This window comes from Grammomys surdaster, unplaced genomic scaffold, assembly GCF_004785775.1.
Source record: "Grammomys surdaster isolate TR1022 unplaced genomic scaffold, NIH_TR_1.0 343, whole genome shotgun sequence".
In the NCBI taxonomy this organism is placed as follows: domain Eukaryota; kingdom Metazoa; phylum Chordata; class Mammalia; order Rodentia; family Muridae; genus Grammomys; species Grammomys surdaster.
In genome coordinates this window covers 1521484-1546878 of record NW_021604762.1, presented here as the reverse complement: position 1 = coordinate 1546878, position 25395 = coordinate 1521484, and the positions used below count along the sequence as shown (strand labels likewise).

General features: G+C 43.4%; 1 protein-coding gene and 1 pseudogene across 1 annotated transcript in view; both read left to right on the top strand.

Annotated features, from left to right (window-relative positions):
* Alk (ALK receptor tyrosine kinase) overlaps positions 1–25395 on the top strand; it is a 699186-nt gene that overhangs the window by 514465 nt on the left and 159326 nt on the right. The gene's annotated exons all lie outside the window — the stretch shown is intronic.
* LOC114630689 lies at positions 6849–7832 on the top strand (annotated as a pseudogene).

The following is a 25395-nucleotide window of genomic DNA, read 5'->3' as shown; positions in this document are numbered from 1 at the left end:
TATATATATATATACACACACACACACACACACACACACACATACTTTGGCATCAGCTAGATGGCCTCTCTGAGACCATACTCCATCTTTCTCACACTGCAAACCACAGTATTCCCATTCCTTGCAGCCCATTCAAGGGACATAAGTAACTCTTTATCATCTCCCATGCCAAAAAATAATATGGAGAGTGTACTAGACTTCCTTGCTCTGGAACTGTCATTGGCAGCTACTGAAGTTCTGCTTGGGAGACCTTGATGTCCGCATCTAAATCTAGCAGTCATTTCCCAGTTAGTCATTGGGGGACCCTAACTTGATGTTCAATACATTGTCCTTTATTTCATTGGTTGCTCAAGGGAGCAGTTAGCACAGTGCTAAGCACATAGGAAATATCACATAAATGCTTGTTGACAGATTGGTTAATCAATTGATTAATAAACGCTGATCTTGCTTTATAGCTTCAGGCAGGCTAATGGTGTGGACTACTTCCAAGAGAAGGCAGCTGTGAGTAGAAATTGCCTGGAATTGGTACTTCCCAGAAAAACTAGGGAAAAGGGTAGTTTATACATTCAGTATGGCTGGGAGGAACATCAACCTCTAGAGACACCCAGATATGGGAATCTCTTATCCCATTTCAGAAAAAGCCTTTCGCTGGCAGACAACCTAGAGAAGGTCACTCCCCAAGGTCCCCCAACTTCTGAGAGACTCCTATGTACTTCAGAGAGCTCCTAGCAGAGCAAGTTTCTTGAAATGGATCTAACAGAATCCACAGAACTCTGAGGAGCTCACACAATGCACATTGCAAACACTCAGTGAGTATTTCCTCAGGCCTGCCCTGCTCTATGTATGTGCTCCTATTAGTACCTCCGTCCTCACTCCAGTGCTGAAAGCTGTGTATGCCATTGTTATTACATCTGTTAGTTGAGTGGGGAAATTGAGGACCAGAGAATTAAGTCATTACTCCAGAGGCACAGCTGATAATTGGATTGGAAGCCATCTGGATCTTAGCTGCTTCCTAAGGAAGGTCACTACTTAGAGGGTAACACAAAGCATCTAGACAGGCTCTTTCACTGTATGAAAGTGTAATGAATGAAGACCCAGAGATTTTTCCTTGGAATGTGATATATTACATTTCTGAGAAGCCTAATGTACTCTATCCCTCCATCTCCTTTGATCTCAATGTTTCTAAGAAATCAATTCAGTATTTTCCTCACCCTTCCTAGATTGGTCAAGGGCCTTTGAGATACACTATGGCCTATTGGTCAAAACGAAAACGAAGAGCTGTTAAGTAGCCAGCCATGTAAAACAGAGAGCTGGGAAGGACCCCAGTGTGAGCCTAAATACATGCTATCCCAGCCACTGTAATTACCCTTCTCTTTCATGAACCTATAAGAAACACATCTGAGATCTCCCAGGCCAGAGCCACTGTTCAAGTTGCTCACAGATTTCTCAGCCAAATGCAGTCTAGGTCCCTTACATTCCTGATACCTCTGCATATACATTACTTCTGAGCTGCTTACTGGAGAGAGTAAGTCCCACAAGGACTTACTTGACTAACTCAGAAAGTAGAAGGGATTCAAGAGGAACTTGGTTACCTTGAAACACATGCCCTCAAGGTTGGATATGTACAACTACCTTAACTTTTCTGAGACTGCCTCATGGGTACTTAAATAATCATCATGGTTTAAAAACTTAAGCCTCATCTAAAAGTTATATGTTGGAGGCTAGTATATAAAGTTATGCATGTAGAACGGCCTTTAAAAAATAGGGCCCAGAACCACTTCTTCCATAGCTTTGCATGCCCTACAATGAAGCTTCCTAAAATACAATTTGAGAACCACTAGACAGCTTGTTTTTAGCTCTTCTGTTATCTGTATTTTCTGATCATATAATTCTGCTCTCAAATAAAATATGAAAGCCAAAACCAGTTATACCCCATACCTTGTTGGAAAGTTCAGGACTAAGCATGAGATTTGAATATTTTAGAGACTTACACCACTGCAAACTCATACACACACACACACACACACACACACACACACACACACGATAAGTTCTTTCTCACATGGGTCCTTGCTTAGATCTACTGGCCATAGAGTTAGTGTGAATGTTCTCAGAGAAAAAGTTGGTGATTTTTGCCAGTCCCCCACACCAGAAATGATGACAGACAATGGAGGACACAGCCCAAGCAGGGCATAAGAAGAAATGAGAGAAGTCGAACAAACAAGTTCAAATCTTTGGTCAGCCATATGAAACCAACCAGTGTCTGGGGTAGGCTCCAAATTCCAGCTGGGCAAAATGAGGCATGACTCCATGGACTCCTGGCAGCCTAGCCCAAACTAGGCATTTTGTGTTCCAGCAGCAAGCAATACCTTGGCAGGGTCCTTGATCTGTGCTTCTAAATGAAGATTCTGATAGCGCTCTGTCTTGGGATTGCCAGCAGAACCCTCCCCACTTTCTACAGAGAGCTCATCATCTATGCATCCACTGGTCCATCACTGGTGCATCTGCCTGGTCATTCAACAGACATTTACCTAGAAGATACTAATCTCAGTGCCTGCTGACCCTAATATACAATTGTTTTATCTGCTTGGGGCTGAATTTGATATGGTAAGCTTACGATCTCCATTCTACTTTGGACAGAAACTGCTCCCCAAAGGTCTTGCCTGCTTATACCTAATTTGCACCAGTGAGATTGAGAAGGTATTCCATTTGCAGAGATGTCTTTCCTAAACTAAGTCCAATGTTGCTCTCTCAGAAAGATCATGAAATAAGATCTGAACCAGCAATCAGAAAACCTAAACTAAAGTCCTCTTTCCCACCTCCTCATTTCCAGAAACAAGTCAACACTCCAGACCTAAAAGGACATTGACACTCTCCTCCAGAATTGGCACATTGATTGTTTTTTAATTGAAAGTGGAAATAGGAGTATGTCAATAGTTTTCCTGGCACTGACCTCATCACAAGGGTCAATAAGAAACTGTCTTAGAGATGCAATATAACTGATGCCATGGGCCGCCTAACTTCTCTGGGCCCTGCCTTGCCAGAAGTCAGTTAAAAAGAGCGCTCTCCCCTTGTATCACAGTCTCCTGTGGAGAAGCTACCATTCAGAGGAATAAATTGGCTCTTCGGATGCCCCCTGCACAGCTTGGCGATGGTGATTAATGACCAGATGCACAGTGGGTGATGAAAACCACATAAGACCAGGCTAAGTGACCAGGCTACCAGCTAGGCCTGTCACTTCAAGTGACTGCGTCAACTCTGAGAAGATTGGGTCTGTTCCTTGGAGTTGAACACCAGAGGGAAGTTACAGTCACAGCCTCCCTATGTGTAGTTGATGAGTCCTATCTGCAAAACACTCCTTCTTATCTCTGTTTCCAGCACCTCTTACCTTTAATTTATCAGTAGGCTGAGTAAGCGTTAAAATTATGTCAGACTGGGGAGATGGCTCAGTCAGCAAAACATTGGGCACCTAAGTCCATTCCCCAGAACCCATGTTACAATTAATTAATTAATTAAATACCAGACATGGTAGTACCTGCTTACACTTCCACTACTGAAGAAGCAGAAATGGGAAGATTCCTGGGGTTCACTAGCAACCCAGGCTGGCAAACCAGTGAGCTCTAGGATTAAAGAGAAACTGTCTCCGATAAACAAGTTAGAGAATGATTAAGGACAAGACCCTTGGTCAACCTCTGGTCTCCATGTATCTCTCGCTGTCTCTCTCTGCCTCTCTCTGTCTCTCTCTGTCTCTCTCATGTATGTTCACACACACACACACACACACACACACACACATCACTCACACAGTAATGTATACACTGTGCATGCACCCGTAAGTCATGATTTCATCTGGCTACTGAAACCTACTCAGACTTCTCAATCACCTCCCCAACTCAAAGTTCCTCCTGCCCATGCTCCTGCATCGTGGTCTATGCTCTGCAGCCCCACACGCCTCTCAGCTCTCAGCTGAGATACTATTTTCTGTCTCATTCAGAATTATGTTTCCATGCTTTTCTATTTTAGAACAATCCACTTCTCTGCAGAGTTATTTATATGTCTCACTCAATAGATGCTAACTTCCTAGAATCGAAGTCTTCTTTTTTTTTAATCCCTGTGTCTCAATTAGCAACTAAGAGCACTGTTTTCATGGTGAGTGCTCAATAAAGGTTTGCTTATCCTAATGTAGGAGAGAGATTATGGGCTTTTAAATCAGACCAAATGAGTGTGGAAGCTCAGCGCTGTCGCTTACCACCTTCTTGAGCTTGGAAGAGTTTCTTAAATCTGCAGGCTTTGTTTTTTTCATCATTAAATAGGCTAATAATACATAATTATAGCTTTGTTGGGAGATTAAAACAGATACTGTGTTCAGAGCTCCTAGCCAGTGCCAGGCATGATAAATACCACTTCCTCCTCTCTCAAGCATCCCTTGACTAAGCTGAGTCTTCTCGTTCTGGGAGCAAAGCAGAATAATTCTGCACAGCTATCCCAGGGGGTGTTTGCAGAATCCCACCCACATTCTGCCTTCCATCTGCACCTTGTCCAAGTTGTGGCATGGAGGGAAAGCTGCCTTATTTCCAGAAGACTCTAATAGCCTAGATCTGCTTTGTGATTTCAAAGGCAACCGCTCTTCTTTCCCTCACAACTGATGCTTTAACCTCTGATAATGTCATTTCCTTTATCATTTTGTGACCCAGTCTCTAGAAGTCTTTGTGCCTTGCAAAGAACTAATATTGTTTAATCCTGTGGGGATGGTTGAAAATTGAGGAAGTCCTTAGGCATGCGGCTCACATGCCTCTTTCCCATCAGACTGGAATCTGAAGCAGCCAAGCAGAGCCAGGCCAGAGGACCAAGAAAGTTTTTTGCTAGCTTCCCTTTCTCCACCAGTGAACAGCTACTTTTGGCAATGGCTTCCTTACTCTGGAATGACTTACTCATAATCACTAATAAAGCCAATTACAAATGCCCATAGAATGCCTAGGAACAATAATGATTGTTTGGGTTACTATTTTAAATATTGAACCATTGAAACTCACCCTGAAGTGGAAGCTAGACCCAAATAGGGTTTTTAAATATAAATAAATAAAGAATGAATGTGCTGAGGTCACGGTACTCCCAGAAGAAAATTACTTTCAAATTACAGCTACATAAAAGAAATAATTGAAAAGATTAATCACACTAAAATAATGAGTCTATTTTACAAGTAATTTGGAGCCCTATTCCGTCATTGACATCAGTGTCTAGTAGTAAAATAGTAATGAATTTCATCCTCTGACTAATGTATTTATTTTATTAATGGTACTAAATGGTGTTGTTACTGCTTATAAATATTTCATAACTTTTAATTCATTAAAATGTTCAAGGAATTTCCAAAAGTATTAGTTTTAAATTGACCTTAGTATTCAATATGCAGTTGCCACTCTGTCTTGGTAATTAAAAAAATTATTGTTTGGGGTAATGAAATTCTCTTTGAAGGTGGAGGATTAAACCCTAGTTATTAATGAGACTAATGCACCAGCTGGTGATGAATAAGGGACTTGGGGATCTATTTCCTATTTAGGTCACCCAGAACCCTGTATGGCCATTTCTTAACATTTGTGGCTGTAAGATGATGGAGACCAGAAAGGATAAGAAGATGTACTTCAACATTGGTCTCCACCCAGCACTTCTCCTGTGGTCTCTGTCTCCCCTAAACAGCAGATTATAGCAGAACCAAGCGTTTTAACTCCGCCTCCTTGTTTCTTTCATTGTTCAAAAGAAACTATAGCTACAAAGTAAGACCCTATCAAGAAAGAAAGAAAGAAAGAAAGAAAGAAAGAAAGAAAGAAAGAAAAAAGATAGGAAGAAAGAAAGATGGAGGAAAATGGAAGGAAGGAATGGAGAGAGGGAGGAAAGAAGAAGGAAGGGAAGGAGAGAGAGGAAGGAAGAGGAGTGACAGAGGGAGCAAAGAAGGAAAGGAAGGGAGGGAGGGAGGGAGGGAGGGAGGGAGGGAGGGAGGGAAGGAAGGAGAAGAAGAAAGAAGGAAAAAAGGAAGGAAAACATAGCTAACAAGCCAATACTCAAAAGCAGAAAGAAAAGCAAGAGACACAATGTGGATATCACAAAAATGATAGGATCCAGGTATGGAAAACATGGGTCCTATTCTTGAGTCATGTGAGTGCTACTTGAGTCATCAAAGTGCTGTCTATCTGTTGTCCTAATGACACTGTGTGTGAAAAATGAAGATGGCAATACCTACCTCAGCGTCCATGTGAATGGCAACTCTGATTGTGTGTGTCCTACTTGGTGGTATCTGGAACTAGTGGCTTAGGTCTACCCCTCCCAGCCTCCAAAGAACATGTCATGGTATTGTTGATTCAATGGCTTTCGCAGTTCTTAGCCCATAGATAGGAGACATCAAGAAAAGGTGAGCCAACAGGACATGGATGAAACCCAATAGAAGCCCCATGAAGAAAGGCTGGGTAATTACCACCTAGGGCCTAGCCCACAGGCCTGCGAACAAGCTGTCTCTCTATAGTGTCTCTCTAGATTCAGCCTGTGAAAATAACTAAATGAAATGTGCCATGGGCAAACTGAGGACTGATGGGTAAGTCAAGCTTCTCATACTTGGGTGTTGTACATGTCAGAACGTGCATTGTCCCTGAGCTGTGACTTTACTCTTAACCAGTCACAGTGGGAAGAAATTTAATAATAAGATCACCAGGGCTATATCGTCAATTCCATTCAAACCACAGACAACATTTAAGATATAGTGTGAGCTTTGAAAGACTTTTCTTCCACGTGCGAAAGCCTGGGACTCATGGAGTCGGGGACGCAGCAGGTCGCCGGAGTCGCACCACCAGAACGCAGGGATGAAACCAGGTTTCAGCCCCCATGGGGGCAGCTTTGGTGGCAGAAGTGGCTTTGGTGACAGAGGAGGTAGAGGAGGAGGCCGAGGAGGCCTAGGAGGCTTTGGCGGTGGACGAGGAGGCTTTGGCGATAGAGGTTGAGGTCGAGGTGGAGGAGGTGATGGCTTCAGGGGACGAGAGGTGGAGGTGGCCGAGGTGGAGGCTTCTAGTCTGGGGGCGGCCGGGGTCGAGGTGGTGGCTGGGGAAGCAAGAGAGGAAACCAGTCAGGGAAGAATGTGATGGTGGAGCCGCATCGCCACGAAGGTGTCTTTATCCCTCGCGGAAAGGAGGATGCCCTTGTCACAAAGAACCTAGTCCCTGGAGAATCTGTGTACGGAGAAAAGAGAGTCTCTATTTCAGAAGAAGATGACAAAACTGAGTACCGAGCCTGGAACCCCTTCCACTCCAAGCTGGCAACAGCAATCCTGGGCGGTGTAGACCAGATCCACATCAAGCCGGGGGCCAAGGTGCTCTACCTTGGGACAGCCTCAGGCGCCACCATATTGTCGGCCCGGATGGTCTGGTCTACGCAGTTGAGTTCTCCCACCGCTCTGACGTGACCTCATCAACTTAGCCAAGAAGAGGACCAACATCATTCCTGTAATTGAAGACGCTCGGCACCCACACAAATACCACATGCTTATTGCAATGGTGGCTGTCATCTTTGCCGATGTGGCCCAGCCAGACCAAACCCGGATTGTGGCCCTGAATGCCCACACCTTCCTGCGGAATGGAGGACACTTTGTGATTTCCATTAAGGCCAACTGCATTGACTCCACAGCCTCAGCAGAAGCTGTGTTTGCATCCGAAGTGAAGAAGATGCAGCAGGAGAACATGAAGCCTCAGGAGCAGCTGACACTGGAGCCTTATGAGCGAGACCACACTGTGGTCGCTGTGGTCGCTGTGGTTGTAGGTGTGTACAGGCCACCTCCCAAGGCGAAGAATTGAAACTCAGAGCTGGCTGGAGTGAAGAAATGTGTGTTGCTACCGTTGCACGTGTGGCTTTGATTTTTTTTTTTTTTTGAGGGGGAGTTGTTTTTTTTTTCTATTAAAAGACTCATCTGTCAAAAAAAAAGAAAGACTTTTCTTGTTTGTAGCTGACTTTCCCCATTCCCTGAGATGAGATACATCATAGATGATATTTGTGAGACAAGAATACAGAGGAATGTGAATAGAAAAAGGAGGTATGCTGGGCCTCCTACTCCTGTGTACAGAGTTGGGTCAGAAGGGAAGATGTTCTCTCTGTGCAAGCTGTAGTCAGTCGGACAGTGATTGTTGCCTCAAGATGACACTAGAGAATAGTAGTTGGGTCCCACCTCCCAAGTGGTCAATTCCTAACTGGACATCAAGTTGAGACTCAGAAATAGAGTTGAACATAAAGTTGGACATAAAGTTGAAATCCTGAAGTGTTTTGTATGTGTGCATGTTGTACATTTGTATGTGTAAAGCTGCATGTTCATATAGAGACCAATGGGCAGCCTGAGGTGTCATTCCTTGGGAGAAGTCCACCTTGCTATTTTCAACAATGTCTCCCACTGGCTTGGGAGCTCACCAACTAGGCTGGTTGACCAGCAAGTCCTAGGGATCGATCTGTCCATTGCTGAGATTACACGGGCATGCCACCACACCTGGCCAGGTTCACAGGTTTCGGGCTTCAAATTCATATCTTCATGCTTGAAAGGCAAATACCTTATCAGCTGAGTTATCTCCTAATATCCCTAAAGTACTTTAAATCTTCCCAAGGATGGAATTGGTGTGACCATTAGTGTCCTTAGTTTGTGGGTTGATTGGTTCAATGTAGGCAAGAGAGATGGCTGGGCACTGCCCCTTTATCTGACCATCCAAGAGATACCTACTAGGCTCAGGGCCCAGGCAGCACTCTCCATAGCCCTGGAGCTATGGGGAATGAATGCCAAGGTCCTCCGGAGTGGAGGCCCCTTGGGCGTGAAGTGAGCCTTTTGCAAGCTGACTGCCATGGTTAGAAGAGCAGAAGTGTGTACTGCTAGAATTTAATGACTTTTCTTTATGTTCATGGATGCTTTCAAGGCTGTGCACTGTCTGTTGTCAAGTCATGCTGAAAGCATGAGTTTGAAGAATGTCACATCGCCCTTTTTGTTGTGATTTGTTGAGGGGAGGAAAATACAGGGAGGCAGTTGTTAGATGGGAGCCCAGAGGTCCCACAAAGCACAGTGACCAAGAAAATGGTCTCAGAGATCCCTCCCTCTCTCAACACCAACCTTCTGGCTTCCACAATCAGCATTTGGGGGGACATGAAAGCTTTGGGCTTTTGATACTCCTGCAGATCTTCATTTAGCTCTTAGCCAGCATTTTGTGTCTGTAAAAAACGGTTAACAAACATTGACTAATTACCCCCTCATTAATCATTCATACAACCAGTAGGCTAAGATCAAATCTTTTCCTAAAGAACACTGTAATATCCTGTCTGTACTACACATCCCATGCACAAAGGGGAGGGGGCTCATGACAACATTAGGACCTGCCTAAGTTCTCTGGAGAGAGTGGACCGGAAAGTGGCCCTGGGCCCTATGAGAGCCCATCCCTCCAGGATACCCTTTCTGCTCTAATTAACAGGAAGGACAAGCCTCAAGGCTGGCCAATGGTAATTGAGAGGCAATAAGCTTTAATTACCGGCTTCTTCCTGGAAATTCTCATGAACATATTAAATCTATTGTCTTAAAAGGCCCAGAGAGGTTACACGCCAAAGTTTCTTTTATAAGCGGATTCTTCCCATCATTTATGAAGTTTAAATATAATGAAAATACTACCTCTGGGTGAGAGCTCTGGTTAGCTGCAGCACCGCAGGGCAGGTGAACGAAAGTGAGGGTCAGGAAAATGGCCATCTGTTCCCATCTTGGGATAGCTGAGGGTCTGTGATTCAGAAACAACCAGTGGGACAGATGAATGAATAGCAGGGGAAAGCACACAAGTCTCTTGGATGGATGGGACAGGCCTGTCAGTAAGGGTGCTGGGCAGCAAGGACCCCAACGCCTCAGAAGCCTATGAGTGTTCCGAGACCTCTATCCTGGGGACTTGGGCCTGTGGGTATGTAAAGCCAAAATGAGGAATTTCCAGAATTGCATTTGTATGGATTTGAACAGAAGGCAGAAATTTCCCAGGAGACCTTGTCTCTGCTTCCCTTCCTGTCTGGACATCTTGGGATCAATATATGTTGTGTGCAGACACAGATCTCTGTCTTTCCCTCAGCCACCTTTCATGTGTGTGCCAATGTGTGAGGACGCACACTTCTCCCTGATACTGTCTTTTGCTCTGTTCCTTTCTCCCGTTCCTAATTGTGGATATAGGTGATGGCAAAGCATCCACTCCATTCAGCCTGGTTCCTCCTTGTTCCTGACTGATAACAAATAAACAAATGCAAGAAGATCTCTGTCCCAGTCACTTATGTCTTTCATCTGTCTTGAGGACAGCCTTTCCCTGCCTCTTCCTCCCCTTAGCCTCAGCTTCTCTTCCAGACACTGGATGTCGTATGTCTCCTAACTCATTCTCACCCTCAACTCTCTTCCTTTCCTTTTCTAAGGGAAGGAAAGCTAGGCTGCAGAATTGGCTGCTTGATTTCCATAGTCCCTACAAGTACCAGCAAAGCCTGACACTCCAGCTTCAGGCTCAGGCCTGAGGCTCTGAATCTTGGACAAGGTGACTGAAGTGGTTACTAAGGCAACCTGGGACCTGGCTCTGGCATATAGCCAGATGGAGTCTCCTCTTTTAGCACAGAAACACTGATTCTCTCCTGTCCTTCCTTTCCTGTTCTTCTCCTTCTCAGGTGTCTGCCATTCCTTCATTAGGAAAGCAGCATGCATGTGCACATGTGCGCACACACATGCATAGGCAGTGTCCACATATACTCAAAGGGTTTTGTGAGTCATCTGGACATGATAATCTCTCCAAGGATCATGGTCTTTTAGTTGGAGAGTAAGACTTTTCCAGATATATTTTTTTTATTTCACATAGTAATTATACAGTGGAACACAGAATGACATTATGAGGCACATTGCATATTATGAGGTGTTACACTGAGGTAGTGCAGCATTTTCATACGTGTATCCTGTATGTGGATGAACATACCAGAGTAACTGATGGATCACAGGTTTCTCAATTTCTTTATGATAGGAACATGCAAAGACCTCATTTATGCACATGCTCTTGCATGTGTGTGTGCATGCATGTATGTATGCGTATAAATGTATATTTGTATGTACATATGTGTGTGCATACATGTGTATGTGTGTATGTTTGTATGTCTATGTATATAAATACACGTATGTGCATAGATGTGCATGTGTGTAAATGTATATTTGTGTGTATATACATGTATATGCATGTGCATGTGTGCATGTATATACATGTAATGTGTGTGTGTGTATGTGTGTATATGTGTGTGTGTATGTGTATGTGTGTGTGTATGTGTGTGTGTGTATGTGTGTGTGTTTATATGTGTGTGTGTGTATGTGTGTGTGTGTATGTGTGTGTGTATATGTGTGTGTGTGTGTGTGAGTGTGTGGTGCACATACGTGTAGAGGTTACAAGACAACCTCTGGTGTCAGTCATTGCTTTCCACTTCATTTGAGACAAGGTCTCCTTTGCTGTCACTATTGTTTGTCACTGCATAGACCAGCACAGTTAGTCTGCAAGCTCCTAGAGATTCTGTTGCCTCTGCCTCCCATGTCACTGAAGGATCACTGAGATTACCAATGCTTGCTACCATCCCAGGCTTTTCATGGGTTCTGAGAAATTTGAACTTGGGTCTTTACACTTGCCCAGCACAGGTTTTATTCACTCAGTTATTCTCTTAGCCCTGTCCCCAGCTATTTGAATATATTTAATTAATTGTTGTCAATTATCCTTATTCTACTGTGCTATATAAAATTAGAAGTTATCCCTCTTGTCCATCTGTGCACCTGTAGCTCTTAACCATTTTTCTCCATCCTTCCTTCCCCCAACCCTTTCCAGGATCTACTAACCACGATTCCCCCTCTCCGATTCATTGAGGCCAACTTTTAAGTGTAAATGAGAACATCATATATCATTCTGTACCTGTCTTGTTTCAGATGAGGTATTAACCAAGGCTGAGGTCTTTACTATTGTGAGTCACTCAGCAAAGACAAGGAGACTGGTAAATGATACGGTGCTCATTTTCCTCTAGTGGTCAAGAAGTTAAATTAGAGCAGCGGTTCTCAACCTGTGGGTTGCAACCCCAACAAGGGTCGCATATTAAATATCCTGCATATCAGATATTTATGCTAGAATTCATAATAGTAGCAAAATTACAGTTATGAGATATCAAGGAAAATAATGTTATGGTTGGAGGTGGCCACAACATGAGGAATTATATTAAAGGATCTCAGCATTAGGATGGTTGAAAGCCACTAAATCAGAAGGACCTCCTTAGTCATGGGAACTGAGACTGTGTTTATTATATGAGAAGACACTAGAATCTAGGAAAGAGGTTTTAGAGGAAGCCATCTCCTCTTCCAGAATCAATAGGACAGAATTGAAACTCAGAGCTAGTATTGGAGAATTTTTCTTTCCCCCTTTCCCAGTTTTTAGTAAAATTGTGTTGAACATCTTGGCTGATATTGGTTGTACTCCCAGAGTTTTGTCTGGGATTCTGCCAAGGTTTTAAAGGGTTTAAATATCACCCCTGAGACCAGATTTATGATGGCAGTAGTAGTCCATGGGACTCTCTAAGGAAGCAGCAAATCTCAGAAAGAAGGGGAAAGAAGAGGGAAGGAAAAGGGGAGGGAAAGGAGAACAGAAAGGAGGGCTATGAAGTCGAGCCACTTCCTCTAAAAAGGTTCACCTTTGGTGCTAAACTTGGAGGCTGGAAGCTTACAGTTAGGAAAGAAGGTACACTTGTTCTACTTGCACATGCCAAGAAATGTGCAGTAGGTAGATCAATCCCCTCCAACTAGTACTTCTCTGCTTTTAAAACAAGAAGTTACTCATGCTTGTCCATATTATCGTATTATGTGATGCAACTTTCCCCCAACCCCCCTGGTCTGTGAGATGTTATAGTCTCTCACTTGTGTTTGACCCTAGAGCTATGAAGAAGTCACCCAGTCCCCATTTGGTCAACTCTTTCATTGGGTATTGATTTTCTTCCACTGTATCTTTGTTACTGGCTCACAGAAAATCCTGTTTGGTGTGTTCTGAAACCAGCCCAATCTTCTGTTTATAGCATCTTCCCAAGCTGAGACTCCCTGTACCCTGGGAGTGTCATCTGAGGTGTCATAAGCTTAACTCTTTAGTCTGTTATCTTTGCCTCATCACTAATGGTGAGTCTTTCACTTCAGCTCCAAATCCCTGACATTCACCACAATGCCTGGCACAGAATAAGGGTGCCATGAATTTGTAGAGAGTTTTTAGTGAGTGGACTTAACAGAAGAGCAAGAAAGGCCTGGTGTGGGGGAACTGTCATGAGTATAAAGCACAGCAAGAAACTGAGATCATCAACTAGAAAGTGCAAGCCAGGCAATATAGTCTTTTACATAATTTTAGATAGCCACTTAATCACAGGGACACGTGACTGTAAAGCTGTAGGCAAAGACAGATGTAATAACATTTAAGTTAGAATAAACTTAAATTCTAAATTCTCCTTTGTAACATAATTCCAAGAATGAGCATTTTAGTATGCACCACCTAGAAATTCCAACCCTAGGTCTCAGGTTTCACAGGAACACCCTAGGAAATGATCAATAACATGCACCCCCACATGGTTGGTTCATGGTAGGACTTTTCCACAGCTCTAAGAATGTTCCAACAAAATTGAACACAAATGTGCTTAAAGTCACTGTTTCTGCCAACTCTTTTCCTGTCTGGGGCTTCTACCGACTACGTGGTTCTTCACTGTTGAAAAGCACAAGACTAAGGGCTGGGGATGCAGCTCAGTGAGGATGCTGAGTGCTTGTAAAGAACTGGTAGAGCCGTTGCAGCCTTGGCTGCAATCCTCAGCACCATAGGACATAGTGGATGAATGCCCCTGTAATCCTACTGCTATGGTAAACAAGACAAAACTATCAGATGTTCAAGGTTATCCTAGGTTAGATAGCAACTCTGAGGCCAGCCTGAGGCACATGCAACTGCCTCAAAAAATTGTAAGAACCACAGTTTAGAATCTGAACGGGCCTAAAGGTTTGTTGGGTTTTGGAGGGGTGGCGGGGGGGGGGTGCTTTCTTTATTTGCTTACATGTTAGCAGAATGAAGCCAAAATACATTAGTGTTTTATAGATACCAAATGGTAAGGCTCAGAATTTTTGCCTCTAATCTGCTAAGGCTCAGACTTTTTGCCTCTAATCTCGTTGCTTTCCAATGTCTTTCAACCTGGGACAAAATAGAAAATGGCTTTAGAATCTTTCAAAGCTTCCTGCTTTGTGCTACCCTACCTAGGAGCTTAGCTTCAGAGCCTTCTAATTCAACGCTGAGCATAATACCACGAGATGCTCAATCAGTGTCTTCAATTGGAAATTAAACATGGAATGTTGATACCCTGATAAAGCATCAGTTGAGTGGCAGAATGAAACCTTGGAGCTCAGGTGATATCTTCAAAACAAGGCCAGGCAGAGTCAGTCACAGATAGGGCATGCTTACAACAAAAGGAGGCCTGTTGGCCACAACAATGATTGTGTCCTTTGAGAGCTTAAGTCACACCATTTTAGCTATACATTGCACTATTATTAGCTCTAACAAGACTAACTCTGCAACCGATACACTAAGCATCCTGAACTAGACATTCCACAATGTACATATGTATCAACACATCAGTCTTCTACAAAGATGTCCCACTATGATGTATCAATGAAGTTTTTATTATTTATAATTTTTTTTTACTTTTAATACTTCAATAATTAAAATATAGTGACATGGATTTCCCCCTTCTCTTCCCATCCTGCAGTGTCTTCCAAGTCCCCTTCCTCCAACTCTGCTATGGCTAGATTTGTTTTCTGAAAGCAGGACTTACATCTCTTTTTGTTTCTGATGAGGATCCCCATCATCTATAAAGTTTAAAGACCTGGAGGCCAGCTTCTTTCCCTAGAATTATGGGAAGCACAAAGCATAGCTTCTAAAACTTAGCCAATTTATAGAGATCGCTGAACACCTGGACAGTTCCTATACTACAAAACGTTGGAGCATCCGGTCTTCAGCCTTCTGGCCCAGGATCAGCTGACAAATCTAGTGATGCAGAATTATTAAGGGCTGATTACTCTGTCTTGGCAGATATAATCAGTTGAATATTCCCCAAGTGTGTCCTTTTCTGGACAATAATTTGTCTGTAGATGAAAAGAGGCAATTCTTGCCTAGTGGCTGTCTCACCACAACTGGAGTAACTCAAAAGATGCTCAATTTCTTCTTAAAATCCAAGACAGTAAGCTGTCAGGAGCAGACAGGTCTCTAATCAAAATGAACACTAATACCGAAATGTTTGTAATGTCAATTCTGTGGACTTCTGATGCTTTGAAAACCAACTATCCATGTAAGGCAATTTGGACTGTTGTCTGTTAACTCCTCTCAGCGATTTCTAATTAAAATATAGAAAACACCCTAGCAATAAACTCAGAGCCATGAATTTGCTATAGGCCCTTAACTCACAGGCTAACCATCTCAAATCAGTTTTAAAAAGTTAAAGAAGGACTGGTCTAAGCCTTGTTGTATTCCTAAATGTGTTATATAGGCACAATGCCTATGAGATTAACAATATTAATCTCACTTTTATATCAATAAGAAACTCGTACCAATGAAAACCTTACATTTGAAATCAAGGTAAATTTTGTACCATTTAAGAAATTATAACTTCAGCTTAATAACAATTATACAGATTTCTACCAATACCTTATGGCTATGTAATAAATTCTAGCTATTCCTCCTTGTTCTAACAAAACCACTACTTTTCCCTAGAAAGACCGCCCAATATTAACCACCTCACTCCCCAAGCCCAGGGAATAGGGGCGCCGACTCTTGATTAACTTCTTCAAGCTGATCATGGGCATTGAGATACTAGAAGAGGGGTGGGGTGGGGGAGAGTAAATTGATAAGCCTTTGATGTCTGTGTCTTCACTGCATCCAGCTGAAATTCCAGGACATCAGAGGTTTGAGCAGGTCTGCTCAGCTTGCTTGATGAGTGGATACACCAAGGCTGTGTATTCTGCAATATAGAATTCTCAAAACAAATTTTAGTATCAAGATAATTTTTTGTTTGAATTCTGGAATCTTCTCTTGTGGAGGCCTGCCTCTGTCATGTCTAATCCATATAATTCTGGGAGTTTCTATGAGGGTGTTCTCCCATCATCCTCCCATTCCCGCCTCCCTGCTCTCGTATTCCCAAACACTAGGGGATCCAAACTTTCAGGCACCAAGGCCCTCCACTTCCACTGATGTCTGACAAGGCCACCCTCAACTACCTATGCAGGTGGAGCTATGAGTCCCTCCCTTTGTGTTCTTGGGCTGGAGGTTTTAGATTGGCTAGTCCACCTTGTTTCTTAGGACCATTTGCTTGAAAAATTGTTTTCCGGCCTTTTACTCTAAGAAAGTGTCTGTCTTTGTCACTGAGGTGGGTTTCCTGTATGCAGCAAAATATTGGGTCCTGTTTATGTATCCAGTCTGTTAACCTATGTCTTTTTATTGGGGAATTGAGTCCATTGATGTTATAAGAGATTTTAAGGAACAGTAATTGTTGCTTCTTGTTATTTTTGTTATTAGAGATGGAATTATCTTTGTGTAGCTATCTTCTTTTGGATTTGTTAGAAGAGGATTACTTTCTTGCTCTTTCTAGGGTATAATTTTTCTCCTTGTATTGGAGCTTTCCCGCTATTATCCTTTGTAATGCTGGGTTTGTGGAAAGATGTTGTGTAAATTTGGTTTTGTCATGGAATATCTTGGTTTCTCCATCTATGGTAATTCAGAGTTTTGCTGGGTATAGTAGCCTGGGCTGGCATTTGTGTTCTCTTAGGGTCTGTATGACATCTGTCCAGGATCTTCTCGCTTTCATAGTATCTGGTGAGACGTCTGGTGTAATTCTGATAGGTCTGCCTTTATATGTTACTTGGCCTTTTTCCCTTACTGCTTTTAATATTCTTTTTTTTTGTTTTGTGCACTTGGTGTTTTGATTATTATGTGATGGGGGTTATTTCTTTTCTGTTCTAGTCTATTTGGTGTTCTGTAGGCTTCTTGAATGTTTATGGGCATCTCGTTCTTTAGGTTAGGGAAGTCTTCTTCTATAATTTTGTTGAAGATATTTATTGCCCCTTTAAGTTGGGAATCTTCACACTCATCTATACCTATTATCCTTAGGTTTGGTGTTCGCATTGCGTCCTGGATTTCCTGGATGTTTCGTATTAAGAACTTTTTGCATTTTGCATTTTCCTTGACAGTTGTGTCAACATTTTCTATGGTATCTTCTGCACCTGAGATTCTCTCTTCTATCTCTTGTAATCTGTTGGTGATGCTTGCATCTATGACTTCTGATTTTTTTTTCCTAGGGTTTCTATCTCCAGGGTAGTCTCCCTTTGTGATTTCTTTATTGTTTCTACTTCCATTTTTATGTCCTGGATGGCTTTTTCAATTCCTTCACCTGTTTGGTTGTGTTCTCTTGTAATTCTTTAAGGGATTTTTGTGTTTCCTCTTTAAGCGCTCCTACCTGTTTACCTGTGTTCACCTCAAATTCTTTAAGAATGTTATTTATGTCCTTCTTAAAGTCCTCTATCATCATAATTAGAAGTGATTTTAAATCTGAATCTTGCTTTTCTGGTGATATGGGGAATTCAGGACTTTCTAGTGTGGGAGAACTAGGTTCGAATGATGCCAAGTACCCTGGGTTGCTGATGCTTCTGTTCTTGTGCTTGCCTTTTGCCATCTGGATCTCCTTAGTGCTACCTGCCTTGTCCCTGACTCGAGCCTGTCTTTTCTATTATCTTGGTTATTTCAGAACTGTGTGGGTTGTGTGTTACTACTAGGGTTAGAACTGGGGCCCATGATCTGCTCAGTGCTTGGATGCAAGCAGGAAGGAACCAGTGCTCTGGGCCAGGAGTGAATTCCTGGGTCCCAGTGGGTCCCAGTTACTCCCTGTTTGGGGCGGGTGTTGCTGTCGCCTTACTAAGATACTGCCCAGGTTAGAGCTCCTGGAAGGCCCACTTCCTCTGTGTTTCGTGAGATTGGGTGCAGAGCTGCCGCCTGGGATCTGCTCAGTGCTTGGGCCCAGACCGGAAGGCTGTGCTGCCCTTTAAATGGCTCATTTGACTCCAACTAGCCCTGAATTATCTCCTGCTTGTGACTTCTCTTCTACAGCAATTTTGTTTTTAGCATAATTCTACGTGTGCTCCTGGTATAGTCTAACAGCTGTTGGTTCACTCAGTATCCATTAGAATGTGCTCCTGCCCACCTAGCTGATAAATCTTTGAGGACAGCATGCTACAGTAGAAAAGAATTTGGAGCCCAAACAAGCATCATCTAGCAAAACCCTTTTAAGCACTGGACTCTTTTTCGTTATAAAATTGTAACGTATGAGGATGAAATTGGACTCAGCAAGATAACACAAGAAGCACAGCAGCACGGGGAATTTTCAAAATAGCTCGTTCTCCTCCTGTTCCTTAAAGTTCTGTATTGACCACTTCTCCCAAGCTCCTCCATTCACCGAAAGGATCCTACCAGCTTTCCTAAAGACACAATGCCTAAAGCATAGGTGCTCCATAAAGACAAGCTTGATGAAAGGAAGATGACGTGAGAATGAGCTGATGGTAGTAAACAGAGCATTAAGAGTATGTTACCCATGCCTGCCTATTTGCTCCCCTAGAGTGTCCTCAGTTAGTCTTGGGAGGCCTCCCGATTGATGTCTTTTGCCCCAACAATTCCATGGCCATTCTGCTAAGCTTGGCAAGGGACCCCTGAACTGATTTTTAGGGTCCGCAACAGTGAACTCTGAAGCCTGTCAAGGATCCATCAGTCCAAGAGGGATTGTATACCCTCTCTGAAATAACTGTCAGGATGCCTGTCAGAGCCCATTCCCTCATAATTTCCATGTGAAGGGATATTCGGTTCTTCTAAGCAGCGGTATGGATACCATGGTGAGACAATTTACTTGGCCATCCCTTCAGTAGTTCTACCGCTGACCAGTGCCACAGAGAAGTCACCATGACAACCCATAATGCACTGTTTCTTTCTTCAGGAAGAAAATAGGGGGCAACAACAGAAATCACAGTTTCTTACCCATGCCAGCGTTTATCATTAACCCAAACTGGGATTCTCTTCCCCTGCCTGCCTTTAAACACAGGTGTTTGCTATTAAGCTCAGGTATCTATTTTAGACACACATATCTGAATAACCTCCCTTTAATTAATCCCTAATCATGAAGGACTCTCACTCAGTGTAGAACGTTAGCTCAGTAATATTTAGATGATTCCCATTGTGAATCTGTGTTTATAGCCTATAATAATGAAGGACTGTGGGGTTTGGTGACATTTTTAAGGACTTAGATTTATTTCTGTAAGACCATTTGGAGGGTTTTCTAATCTCACTGCTAACTTGGGAGGAAGGAGTGTGTCTCACATGGTAGGGATGCTGCTCCTTTCCGCCATTACCCAGCATCCAGCTAAGGTATTAGATTTTTCAGTGCTTTTCAAGAGCAGATTGCAATCTGGGTTCCTCAATGCACTTCGTAATAACTTTTTGAAGAGACGACAGAGTCTCTGAATTGTTGACTCAAATTGTACCAGCTTTCCAAGAACCCTGCTTTCAGAGGTGGGAATGATGAATTGAAGAGTTATTTATTTGGATTTTTAAAATGTGTCTATTATTGAGGTCCCTGGGCTTGTGTACAAAAGATTCAAGACACAATTCACTGAGAAAAATAGACTAAGTAACCTGAATGCAGGCAAAACTAGCAATAGCCTAGGAGACCATTTAATTCTGGCCTTTAGTTCCTGGGGGTAGGGGCGGGGTTAGTGGTCCAGCAGGCTTATAAGGCTGAATGTGTATGTGTGTGTGTGTGTGTGTGTGTGTGTGTGTGTGTGTGTGTGTAGAAATAAATGTGCTGGCCAGGTCAGGTCATTTCTACCTACACTTTCAAGACAGAAGATAGGCCCTAGGCTGAGGGTGTATATAGCTCAGTGACAGTCTTTTCCTAGCATACACAAAGCCATGGGTTTAATTATCCTGCCCCTCCCCCCTCAAAAAAAAGACAAATGTTTTTGATACTAAGTAATCACCAGTCAATAGAAACTCCATAGAAAAGGTTTGTTTGTGTCTCTGGTTTCCTAGATATGCTAAAATCTCAAACAAAACCCAGTGATTGTGGATATGGGTCCAAAGCATTCTCAAGAGCCCTGAGCACATGACATCAGTGCACACTGAGGATCTGCCTGAGTAGACACTGTGAAAGAGAAACTGGGGGTGACTCCTTCTGACTTGGGACTCATGGAGAAGGAAAAGAAAGAGAGGAAGACATGAAAAGAAAAAAGAGGCTTGGTCAGGCAAGCCATGGGTGTTGATGAAAGCATCCAGAGAAATAGCTTTCCTTTTTTCCACAGAAGAGTGCAGTGTGATGGAAACACTGGGTGAGGAGTTACTTGGTTTGAAAACTCATGTTATGTGCCTCACACTGCAGTTGAAATACTCGGGTTTCATATTGGTGAGAAAGAGGTTCGTACCTACACTTAACTGGTACTGAACTAGGTATCACGGGCAACATAAATGTGAAGGTCATTCAACCATTTCTGTCCTTAAAGAGGCTCAGGGCCTGGGAAAGACAGATGTGTAAGGACTTGATTCCCACACAGTGTGGTGACTGTGTAAAACTTGTCACATGGAAACGTGGAAGATGTTAGATTGTACAAAGCAAGATACTACAACAAAGCCACAGGAAGGAAAAAGCCACAGGGGGGAAAGCAGAGTGTCATGGAAATTCTCCTCTGCTCGTGAGAGCAGCTGGCTGTGCAAAGCCTCTCCGGAGCCCCCTGCCTCTTGTCACCCCACTCCATTTGTCCCCAGTAGGATCCATCCACTCCTGGTTGTACACACTCCTCTTCTGATAGTCTTTCCACACCTTGTCACACATTAAACACTCTGCCTCCCTCTAATATACTGTCAACCACTCGCATTCAACAAGCATGTTTTATTCATGTTTGCCTCTTGAGAAACTACAGTGCCATGTCAGATTGTGAGCTGATAATATGTGTTTGTTGGGAGGAAGAAAGAATGAAGTGAAGAAAGGAAGGAAAGAAACTTCTTGGGCTTCTAGCACCTGTTTCCGAAGCCTGGCATTGAACTGGATCTGTCTCCTTGTTTGTGCTCCTTCTAATGACTTCTATAAACCTAACTCCACCCCACCCCCACCCCTAACCCCACCACGACCCCCACTTTCTTCCATGCTTCTTCTCATCCATGCCTGAGCACCCTGGTACCTTCTTCCCTCAGTCTCCTTTCTGTTTCTCCTTTATTCCCTCTTTTTTCCCCCAAGTCCTGCATCATCCCCTAAGCCTATGTGCCCTGCCTGCAAGTCTCTTCCCATCACATCCCATGATGGTTGACGGGAGCCGAGCCCTGACAGAGCTCCTGAACAAGGACCACAGGAAGAGAATGGCCAGCGGAAAACATTTGCTTCAGAGGAAGCCAAGCTGAGGCTTTAGGTCAATGATGAACAAGGAAGAACTCAGATGTTAAAGACTCCGTGTTGGCAAGAGATGATGCACAAGAATCATGTAGTGAATCAGCTTGAAGCCCAGAGAAGCAGTCATAGAGAGCCTATACTTGGCCAAAACACTCTTATAAATCTATCCCCCACCCCCACTTTCTTCTAAGTTTCTTCCCATCCATGCTTGAGTACCCTCATCGCTGTGAGGTGTCTCCAAATTGCTGATCCCCAGTGCTTACCTTTCCCAGCCTCCTCACTTCACAGCTTAAGAACCCGAGATCCAGAGAGATTAAATGACCTTACCCAAGGTCACACAGCAGTCCATAGTCATTCAACTCCCAGCCTAGTGTCTTCCCACTTTACCTCATGGCTTCCAGGTACTGCAAGCTATTGACTACACCCGAGATCAATGCAGCTGACACACAGAAAACTATTCCTCCTGCTGAGAAATGCATACAGAAAGGGAAAGGAAGGTGACAGCTGTTTAATGGCAGCTGTATGGGATGGTTCTGGACTCGGAATGAGAAATATTATCTCCTGCTAATGCGTTCGAAGAGACAAGGGGAAACAGAATGCAATTACCCAAATGGCTGTTTTTCCCGGATACCAAAACAAATTCTCTCACCCTGGTGAGTAATGCTAAGGGGTCTTTAACAATTGGTTTATGCCCCCATCTGAAAGCTGTCATCACTCTGAATAGCATGAGGGCTGGCTTCTCCAGTCAAGGGTATCAGTTTGAGACAGCTCCAATGATCTGCTTTGAGAGTCACCAACCTTCTGAAGGTTCCAGGCTCTCCAACAAGAAGGATCTAGACTGGCTTTGCCTCTCATTCCCAACAGTGTGCTCTCAGAGCCTTCCCTGGAATGAGGCATTTCTTCTCTGTATCAGTCATGGGCCATTAGTGACCTATTTGTTTCAGAGCACCAATGACTGAGAGTGGGGAAGAGGGAAAGGGGAGGAGTTGGAGAAACACCCTTCCTAGAAAGGCTACTCATCTATAAGCAAACCTCATACAAACACTGCTATAAAGCACATAAATTAAACATAATTAATTCATCTCATCAGCCTAGAGATAAGTTTCCCCTCCTGTAAACGTCTGGAGGCTTTTATTTGTACCACTGTGATAGCACTTACGTTTTATCACAATACCTTATTATTTGTGCTCCTGTCATATCTGTCCTGAGATTGCAACTCTGTGCATATGAGTTAATGAATCATATGGTGTTCCACCATACCCAGCACCTGCTGCAAACAGAGCCATACCCAGGAAAGTTGCCCACTAAATAAATCCTTAATGTGAAACACTAGGAAAACTTGTGTTCAACGCCTAGCTTTAGAGAAAAGTGTTCATTGTACCAGAGGTCAGCCTTGGGAAGAAGGCAATGACTCCTGAACCCCAAGATCTTCTGGTTCTCCAGCTGTCACGTGACTAAATGTTAGGTGGATCAGAGCTATGGGCAGTGAAAGAATTCCTCCAAGTCAGACTAGAGTGGAAAAAGATGGGAGGGGCAAAAGAATTATCTACAACAGTGGTGGACTGTGTGTGTGTGTGTGTGTGTGTGTGTGTGTGTGTGTGTGTGTGTGCTTCTGTGTGAGTGCACTTACATGTGCACTTGGAGGCCCAAAATTACCATCAGGGTTTTTGAGGTAGTGTATCCTACTGAATCTAGAGCTTTCCAATTCTGGCTAAGCTAGCCATCTACCTAAGCCCAGAATACCTTCCCCCACGGTCCCAGATGTCCCTCTGCCCCCCATATTCTGGGATAGCAAATGGCCACCACATTTGCCCAGCCTCTATGTGAGTTCTGGGGATCTCATTTCCATCCTCATACTTGGCTGGCAACTGCTAACCTCCATCGAGCCAGCTCCCCAACCAATGGAAGCAGTTCTGACTGTTTGATGCTCAAAACTAAACAGGAGTCTAGGTTTACAGGATGTCATCCCTGTGGTATGGACCATGGTTAATTTTGGTTGGCCATTCTCAGTTGTGCTGTTCCCAAAGTATCCCTCAGACATGCTTACACACACACACACACACACACACACACAGGCTTGTGAGTGCAGAAGCTGATTAGCCATGCTGACAATTGTTCACAGCACTGCCTTATCCAAGTGAACAAGGAAACCAAAGCCACTCATGCTTGGGACCTGGAGCCTGAATGGCAATGATGATTCTCTAACAAGGGAGAAAAGCCAAGCAATAGAAGAAGACACTACAGAACTACAGAAAAGCTACAGGCTAGGGCTTGCAAATCTAACGAGAGCTTTCAGACGTTAGACTCCTTCTTCACTACTTGGATGGAAGAAAAGTGAATAAAACCCATGACTTAATTATATACTGGGCAGGTGATATAAATTCGTACCTCTCAAGAAATACAAATGACCAACAAATATATGAAAAAACATAGAATGTTAGTCATCAGAAAAATGAAAATCAGACGTAAAATGAAATACCTTTCATCGCTGTTGGAATGGCTGTTAGCAGTAAAGCAGAAAGTGAGTGTTGGCAAAGATGTAGAGGAAATCAGGACTCGTACACACTAATGGTTGCCGTATAGATTGATGCAGCCACTGTAGAGGTATCTCCAAAAAGCTGAAAATAGATCTAACTATATAACGCAGCTATTCACATCTGGTATAACATACTAAGGAGATGAAATCAGCATACCAAAGAGATACCTGCCCGCCCATGATTACTGCAGCACTGTTCACAATAGCTAAGGCATGGAATCAGCCTAGCTGCCCATCAACAGATGAATGGATGCAGAAAACGTACTATATATGCACGTGGAGTTTTTATTCAGCCATAAATAAAAATGAAATCCTCCTGTCATTTGCAGCAAAATAAATTGAACTGAAGGACATTGTGTTAACAAAACAAGCCAGACATGCAAATAAGCCGCCGTGCATCCTCTCACATAGGTGTAAGGGAAAGTCCCCATGAAAATGGAAGGAGATTACTAGGGACTGGGAAGGGTGTGAATCGGAAGGATGGAGTTGGATCTGATCAGTGAGTGGGACTGAACCCCGTTGACAGGTGCAATTACTGTGTGCCGCTAACAGACATAACCCTTTAAAAGAAAGTCCCTTAAATGGAAGCCTTCCTCCTTGCAGTAATGAAGAGGCATTTGGAGAAAGACTGTGCAGTCTCAGGCACACCACAGGGCCGTGCTGCTGATTGTGAGTAAGGTAGAATTGTCCTCAAAGCAGAGGGTGGAAAATCAGAGCAGAAAAAGACAGATTTGTCGAATACACAGCAAGGAATGAGATGGGCGGGGCAAAAGAACTGCTTATGACAATAGCGGACTGTGTGACATGTAAATGAGTGCAACTCATGCGTGTGCACACATGCGTATGTATATATACATATATGTATGTGTGTACGTGTAGCGTGTATGTACATGTGAATGTTCATGTTTGCTAGTGTGTGAGTGCACCTGCTTATACACATAAGGGTCTAGTGAGACTTCCAAACAAGGCTGTGTGTTCTTGGGATGTTAAATCTGGAGATGAGTCTAGGAGGGCGGGGGGAGCTGGTAACCTTTGGAAGGTGGAGTAGGTGGAAGCAACCCACTACACCCACAGTGAGAGCCTGCAGGGATCAACTGTCTGGAAGTCTAACTGGAGCGTGTATTGATCCTGAAGTCATCCTTAGATGGGCTAGCCATAAATTACCAGTCAGTTTTCATTATGAGAGAGACTTTCAAATTCTAGGAGTCTGCCTTTCTCCCTTTTATTATCCTAATGAAACACCATGGCTTGGCTTCATCTCAAGAAAGCACCCCCATGAGGAGGAACATGCTTTCTCAGACCATTAGTCAAGCTTCTCCTAAGAAATCTTGACGGCAACTTGCTAG